Source organism: Pipra filicauda, unplaced genomic scaffold, assembly GCF_003945595.2.
Source record: "Pipra filicauda isolate LSUMZ 115617 unplaced genomic scaffold, ASM394559v2 scaffold145_size1923396_pilon, whole genome shotgun sequence".
In the NCBI taxonomy this organism is placed as follows: Eukaryota; Metazoa; Chordata; class Aves; order Passeriformes; family Pipridae; genus Pipra; species Pipra filicauda.
The window spans coordinates 654,044-662,775 of NW_024103940.1; the positions used below are offsets into that span (position 1 = coordinate 654,044).

At 36.3% G+C, this 8,732-nt stretch overlaps 1 long non-coding RNA gene across 1 annotated transcript; it reads left to right on the forward strand.

The window, feature by feature from the left end:
- Positions 1 to 3,074: 3,074 nt before the first annotated feature.
- On the forward strand, positions 3,075 to 8,438 carry LOC113985855. The gene is made up of 3 exons (XR_003539978.2): positions 3,075 to 3,142; positions 5,365 to 5,434; positions 8,358 to 8,438. It is a non-coding gene; the product is annotated as an uncharacterized LOC113985855 (long non-coding RNA).
- The last annotated feature ends 294 nt before the right edge of the window (positions 8,439 to 8,732 follow it).

Sequence of the window (8,732 nt, forward strand, 5' to 3'; positions counted from 1 at the left end):
TACCACCATCTCCACCCCTGCACCCACAATATTCTGCTGAAAGAGAAATCTTGGGATTCCTGAAATTTAGCACACTCCTTCACAATACCAGAGAAGGTTGTTACAAACTAGGAAAATAGGTTTAAACCTACGAGGAAGAAGGGATATGAAGTCTCGTTGTTCTTAGGATTGGCAGGATTTGATTAGTGTATATGAAAATTTAGTTGTCTTTGGTTTGCTTATCCTCTCCCCCCAGTGGTAACTGACTGCAAGTGTGGGAAATATAACAAATACAGCAAATCAATTAAAACTTGAAAGAGAGTATACTGGCCTCTGCAGCACTTCAGCTAAAAGGTAAATGCTCTGTTGGGACTGAACACGCTCAGTATCAACTGAATCCTTGGTGAGGATCTGTTGTATTATTGCAATCTTCTCTTCAGCATCGTGGAATTGATATTTTTCAGAGGTTAGACTGGTCTTATTCAATTGAAGCTTTGCAGACATCAGAATCTCTCAGATGGTAATAATTGAATCATCCTGAAGCAAACATCCAATATTTCAGACAAAACAGTTAATATTTGCTGAATTCTGGAAGAATTAAAGAAGGGTGAAATGGTGAGGAATGTTTATTTCGGAAAGTAATTCAAACTTTGACAACCCTAAAAGGACATAGAGAAGTTTGTCTTAGTAATTTCATTCATTAAATGATTACCACAGTACAAAAATTTATTTTTTACTTATGCTAGTAGCTTTTTCTTATTGTCTGTTTGTATATATTACTATGTCCTGGAGGTCTCAACTGAGATTGTAAACTCACTGTACTTGACATAACTGCGACACAAAATAATGATGGGCCCAAAATCTGATGTGGACAATCTATCATCTTTCTCAGTCTGTGGGGTGGAAAGATTGAAGATCCGTAAAAACAACATCCTTATATGTTTGCTAAATTACAAAAGTGACCCTATTTCTCCTCAGGCCGTTACATTGCTCTTAGCTCAGGACTGTTCTTCTTCCATGATTTCTTTCAGTCTTTTTTTTAAGATATTATCAATGCAAGGCTCATCAAATACCAGGAATTTACAGACAATCCCCAATGTCATCAGAAAGAAAGCAAACTTCCAATAGGTTTGTACACCTCATGTCACTTCAATCTTAAACTTCCCTGGGAAATTTAGTCAGCAACCAGACTAAAATAAACATTTAAACATTTTGAAAATGTCATTGCAGCTCTGTTTTTTTCAAAATTCTTGTTGTGTTCTTGGCTTATAATATCATTGACATGACTTGGTCATGTTTTGTTAAGTTGACCTAGCCGAGGAGAAATGCAACTTTGGGACAAGGTTAAGAGGCTACAAGGGGTTGTTTTTGAATGTACAAAGATCATCATTTGTCCTTATAAACAGGGCTAGATTTTAACTGATCCCCTTCTAAATCCAGCTGCTGGGTCATGGAAAAGCTTTGGTTTCCTGGCAGAAGAATCAAGAAAAATGCAGAAGACGGGGTGAGAGTGAGTGTGTTTGGTGAGTAGAACGGAGATTTCTTGAGAGGTCAAATAGTGCAAGGATTACCAGTCGGACAGGATATTGGAAGGCTATGAGAAAATGATGTAGGCATAACTCGTCCCAATATGGTGCAATACATGTATCTGCCATGGACCTGTATAGCTGCACTGTTTGATGAGGAAAGGCAAATCACATAGTGTATTTGTGTCTTCTTTCTGTTCCTTTTGACCTTCATTCTTTCTAAACCATTTTTAGAAAGCTTAGTCATTGTGTGGCGTTAGCAATATAATTTTCTGGGAGTTCTGGGACTTTCTGGGTGTTGCAACCTTAGATATTTCTTAAGAAAGTGTTTTATTTATGAAGCATCTTTAAGTAGTCAAGTCAATGTTCTGCTTTGGAGGAAAATCTTCTTTCTTGTCAACGTGAAACTATTCCTGTGGTATTATGTCATTTTCTCTTCTTGACTGTAAATTTTCTTCATGATGATGGTGACTTGCATATTGTATAAGAAATAGGTTATATCTCATTAAATGGAATCTCAAAGAAGTGGCAAGAAAAATGTATCAGTCAAGATAAAGACCAAACATGGTTAAAAATTGCTCAGTTTATTTTGCTGTAACTGGATGTATGTGTTATGCTTTAAATCCTCATGATTTGTTATTGGAGGAAGATTGATTTTAAAAAGCTACAAGACCAGAATTTTTGTTATATTCTTTTACAGAGTTCTATCTCCAAACGATTGCTGGGAAATAGTCAATTTCACACATGCAAGACTATCCAAAATATTCTATATTTATTTATAATTATATAAATATATATTCCACATGTAAGTATGATATTTCCAGGAATTGCCATGGAAAAAACAAAATTAATACCCAATGTTACTTAATTAATGGTAAAAAGTGTTACTTAGGAGCAAAAGCATCAGGAAAGTCCTCTCGACACTATCTGCAACACACTTGCCATCTGCGTTTACTGTACCAATAACTGAGTGTTCAGTTTTCAAAACTGAATGTCTACTATGTTTTATGATGTAATGATAAATTACACACAAATGTACTGTGAACAGATGCAGAACATTTCAGTGAATCTTGTCTCCTATCCAAATTTTCATCCAGGGAAGATGAAATTATAGACTAATTTAGTTTGGATGAGACCATAAGAAAAGTTAAGAAAAGAAATTATATTGGGTTTGTAACTTGATAAAGTACTTTAAGTGAATTTGAAGTGAAGGAAAATAAAGAGGAGTCCTGACAGAGTGGCAGCTTAATCATCAGTTAAATGGTTGTGATTGAAAGATCTGGAATATTGACATCTGAAACAGAGGCATCAATGCTGTGTTTGCTACAGAGACAGCAAAAAATCCTATTTTGTGTTAACTGGAATTGCCAAGTAATTATTGCCATAAGGACAAATCTCAAGTTTTTAACACAGAAGATGCTAACACAATTTTTGAAACATATTGCCATTTATAGAAACTGTATTTTAGACAGTTAAAATTTTCTTTATAGTTCCAATTACAGAAACATTTTAAATGCTATTTCAAATCTACTTGACAGTATATCTTTAACTGGTTGTGTTTTCTTTGCAGAGGTGACTTTAGATATACAGAACTCCCACTGACTACCAAAAGTTTTGTCTGGCGTCAGAAGATAGAAGTAAGGGCAATAATTAAACTTTAAATGTAAAAGTATTTCTGGCACTAAAACAGTTTTCAGAGGCATTCAGAGCTGTGGATTTCTTAGGGGAAAATACATTGCTAGAATAACCCCCTAAATCAAACAGAAGTTCTTTATAAAAGAAAATTTTCTGCTAGTGACTTATTCTGTTTGCTCTTACCAAATTCAAGCTACGGCAGTTTTGACTGCCTGGCCGTTTTATTCATTAAAATGACAGCTTGAATTCTAATACCGAACATGTAGCTACCATGAAAGTTTGATACAGTTGTTCCTTAGAAGTGATCACAGATGTATCATAGCATGTATAGAGCTGCATCTGCACAAAATGAATATTATTTAAAGGGAGATGTTACTGTGTTTGCGTTAAACTTCTGAAAGACTGCTTGAAAATATTCTCAGTGAGAGAGAGTTTTGCTTTCTTCCTTGTCTCAGACCTACATAAATAATTGTATGCATTTCAGTACAAGAAGAAGGGAATACTGATCATGGGGCAATGAAGAGGATCTTAAGCAAGATTTGGAGGATTGCTCATGCTGCTATTTTTTTCATTGCAGTTTGTTTGCATTGGGGTGCCAAGAATTTTTAGTATACATTAAGACGAACTGTGTGCCTGCTTACTGTCTGCACAATCAGATCAGACTTGTATGGTTTGTTTATTATAATACAACTGGTCTTCTAAAGTCTGCAATTGAAATTACTACAAGAAGTGAAATGGTATGTTGCTTTTCACAGCTTCATGCTATATTGCACAGAAACATTTAAGCTGCTTACAGATTTTATTGAGGTATAGAAGCAAGAACAGATAGATATCTATTTATTTGCATAAAAGGAGTTAGTCACTTTCTGGAGCCAAAACCTCTTGGTGGGAATTCTTTGGCCTCAATGACTTTAAACTTTCCTGTCAATGTAAAAATGCTATTTGTCTGAATTACTTTTTTTTTATTTTGCTATGTTGCTTTTTTAAAAAAGATACTGACAACAGTATAAAATAAACAAGACCATGATTGTCAGTACTAAACTAGCAAACATAACTGATTCTTGTTTTGCAGAAAAAATAAAGGTCCAAATAAAGGTTAACGTTGACTGAGAAAGTCATAATTAGAGAATCTTAGCAAGAAACCTGATTAAATTTTTAGGCCAAGGAAAGTTAAAATCACTCAAGATTAGGGTCTTTTCTGTAAGAGGTGAGATATAGATGCATGAATCCATGAGATAGACAAGTTCAGGTATTGTAGCCCTGGATGCTTGACACGTTTCTGGCAACACATCACTTACTTTATCCACCTATTGCAAGTGGTGTAGAAACCCTGAAAGAAACATCTCAGTGAGCCTACATGTCTTGCACATCTTTGTTGTGGAGGTATGTTGAGTCTAATATTTTTTGACTCACAAATATGGACAGGAATGAATGCATCAGTGTTTCTGTGTTAATGGTGGTTACTTCCATGGTCTCCTTCCGTGAGGTGATGCTTCATGGAGATAGATTGAGACTGGACGTACAATTGTGGAGGACTTTGATCTTTTTGCTCAGGTGAACACCATGAAGAAAATGAACTTGGGGAATTTGTACTTAATTTATTGTCCATTAACAGAAATTTCTGATCAATATTTTGTGTATTAAGAAGAAAAGAACATAAACAATTAAACAAATAAACTCTTTTCTTCTTCTTTTCCCAAGCTCAACTCCGGGCAAACACCTTTCCTCCCACTTCTTAGTCTCAAGTTCTCTCATTTTTAGTAAGGGTTACACTTGGTCCGTACAAATTCCTCCAGTGAGATGAGGAGTGGTGCAAGAAGCTGGTGGTGTGCATGTAGATTTTGGTCTGAAGCTCTGAGCTTCTTACTGGTCTTCTGCTGCTGTTCTTATAATTACTACCCCTACCCTTGTGTATTTTGCCTGTGCACTGCAACCTCTCAGGGCTGTCTATGGCCAAGTGTGAGCTGCCCATGTACTGCAGCCTCTCAGGGGTAACCCTTGTCTTGGCAAGGCTTGTGGCATTTGGGAACCCACAGGCCAACACACAACACATGCACCCCCCACCCCCCCAATGTGTGCTGTTGGAGGTGTTCTTTTCATTTGATGCATAAAATGTTCTTTGAATGTACTTAGGGGATGGTTCCTCAGCCATATTGGAGACTTGTCTGCAAGAAGAGTGACCCAAGTTCTGCTTTGACTAAAATCTAGTTATTTTACTTTACAGATTAGAAGAGCTTTAGCTAAGGAGGCTGAGAGACACTTGGCCTGAGTGATTCCTAAAAGATGCTTGAAAGGTAGGAGTCCTTGATCCAGTCTCATCCTTGATGAGTCTGAGACTGAATTCAGACATGAATTCAAAGTCGAGACCCTGTATGCAAATATGAGTGATCTGATCCCTAATCTTCCACATCTCGTGTAAATGCTTTCTCATCCAGCTAGTTAACAAAGTGAAGTCAGTCACCACCATGACTGTGTGTCTGCAAGGAGCCTAATCCTGTCATTCAGCATGCCTTTAGTTCAACTATTGGATTTAGGTGCCAGGTGGTCTAATCACTGGTTTTCTGGAAATCTCAGGTGGGAGTAATGTCCCTTGTCCAGGCCAGAATATTTCAGGAATGCCAGTAGCACAAGACTATCGTCATGTAGGTACATTTCAAGCCAAGAAAGGATATGCTAGTGTTTTCAGGCACTTTGAACACGAGGTAGATATCTGGGATATTCTGAGATGCTCAGTTGGTCCTAAAGGCTTAAAATCCCATTTTAAGCACAAAGGGCATGAGTTTATACATGGAATTCATATAACAATTTTATGTTAAATAATAAAAGAAATTACGAAAGACTGTGGAAAAATAGGGTCCTTTTGAGAAGGCCTGATGATAAACAAACTGTTCATGGTTCCAGATATTTCACGATTAGAAGAGCCCTATTATAACCTTTTTTCCTGGTAAGATACGCTATCAATCATGATAGATTAAAATAAGTTGCTGAAGGTTTAAATCATTTCATAACCTGTAGAAATATCTGGCAGAGATTTTTGTGTGGGGGTAAATATGTTCAAAGGAGCTGCTTTGCATTTCTTAATACTTCCAGTTCATAAATGTAATGAGAAGGAGCAATAAAATATCAATGTGATTGTCCAGAACATTGAAATAATTGCAATTCAGTTTGCTGGACCACATACACAATTTCTATCTGTTAAGTTGTCAAGGACATTGTAAATTATCAATTATGTCTGATATTTTGCAGTGAAATATGTACGTACAATTTAAGTTGTCAGAACCTTTGTTTCTTTCATTTTAACTTAATAAGACAAGAATATTATAGTTCTGACTGAGCTGCACTTAGAAAATACTATCAATTATTTTCAAACCACTCACATCTCACATAAAGAGTACTATGTTGTAGTTACTTTCTATTCTTATGGTAGATACACACTCAAGGTCACTGTATCCATTGCTCAGTGCTTATGAGCTTCCTTTAGTGACTACATTTGCAAGTGCTGAATTCTGCTACTGATAGATGTAGGCATGAAACCACTTAATTCCACTGAAATCTATGGGACTACTTGTGTCCTTATGGTTAAGCATGATTCAGTATTTTGCTGGACTGTGGTCAGAAAGCTCAGTGCTTTTTCAGCCTCGCTTATTAGGCACTGATCATGCACTTCTAAAATCTTAATTTAAAGCTTAGCTGGACAAGGCTAGATTTCTATCAGGTAATGCAATCTGCTTGTGATCCTCTTCATTTTCCAATGTAATGTTAACTTGTGTACAGGCAAAAATGCAACTGGGGCATTTGTGTAGTAAATGAAGGGTTGCCCAAGTCATAGGGTAATGTATTGACAATCCATTTAACTAACAGATTTAACTCAATTTTTAAGAGTCCTAACTGAATATCGTGTATAGACACAGACATATCTGATGCCCATCATGACTCATGTTTACTTATTAATATAATCCTGGAGATAAGGTATTTGACTAGAGCATGCCTTTTTGCATGCTGAAACTAAGATGGTTATATAATACCAGGAGTAGCAAACAACTTTTTCAAAGTCTCATGGAAGCCATTCAGGAGTGGGAACTGAATGCCAATTTCATTATCACCTATAAGGAGCCAAACAATGAGGCATTGTAGCCTCACAGACTGTGCTCAGAACAGGAAGCTTAAGTGCATCAGCTAGTAGGTAAACTCAACCAGGCTAAATCCTGTCAGATAGAATACATCTGTTAACAGAGCCATTAGGTGTATTTTAAATGTTTTAAAACTTTTGCGAGGAATGTTCATGGGATGAGCAAGGGAGAATGCAATGCTCTGGGCAGTTCATAGTAAGAGTGGGTTCATAATAGTATTTCATCCACTGGTCTCAGGACATTTTGCCTTGTAAACAGCCCTTTTAATGTGCATTTTATAGACCTGGAAATGAAGAAGGTAGAGGCTATGCTGAATGGGAACAATAACATTTTAAATTAAGGAAGGAAGATTCTAGAGGGGTAGAGAGGAAGTGATAAAAATGCTTTTTGATTAGTGCTTTTATGGGGGATAAGAATTCTGATGATTCTAGTTCTGAATAAGTACTGGTGTTGTAATTTACCAAGTTACTAGTTTTATTTCAAAGTATAAAAGTGCTGGTAAAAATTTATTTCTACAAATCTCTTAGGCATTTATAAGAAAGTTCTGTTTATTCTCAAACAGTTAATTGACCAACTGTGGGAGAAAAAAATCAATGAGTGGGGCCAGTGAAGAAGGATTTTCCCTTTGCTTAGTTAGATCTAACACTTAAATAACAGTATGAAGCAGCTGGATTTAAGAGATAGAAGAGCCAGGATGGATCTGACTATGTAGAAGTCCTGCCTTAAATGAGAAACCTTCTGGAAAAGGTTTTCAATATCCTTCAAAAAATCACAAGAGAAATGGTGTCCTGGTTAATGATAAGGGCTACAACTGTGATAATTCTAATTATAGTAGAACTTTTCTACTGAATACAGAATTAAAATGTTTTGTATGTCATGGTACCCTCTAACTATGCAGAATTTCTGTCAAAAATAATCTGGGAGAAAATGTGTTACATCAATACCTCCTCCCTTTTGCTTTCTACGCCTTCAGATAAAAATTACAAAATGCAGACAGCTGTTATTCAAACTCAAACAGTAATTTGAGAAAGGAGTCAGAATTTCAATATTTGGAGTCTCTCTTATGTTGGTGGAATATTTCCTTCAGGTATTTTCTGAAGAAGACAGAGGCAGAGCACTACTGAGTAATACCTGCAGTGCTCTTTAGCAAGTTCTGCCAAGAAGCAGCTCCATCTCTCTTCCTGGCCGAGGTGACAAGAAAGATTTTCATCTCGAATTTATTTCCCAGCAGCAGTTAGTGTTCACCTTCCCAGCATAGCAGATTGCATTCATTAAAAATCATATTAACAAATGTTGACAAGGAGAAGGAACTTTGCTGCTGAACTTTTAGAGATGTGCTGATATTCACATGCATCCCTCACACATTGCAAGACTAGAAGTTACATGTAATAAACATCAGATTGTCCCTTAGTGATGGGATTCCAATGTAATTTTTTATACTCATTAAAAGGAATAGTTCTCT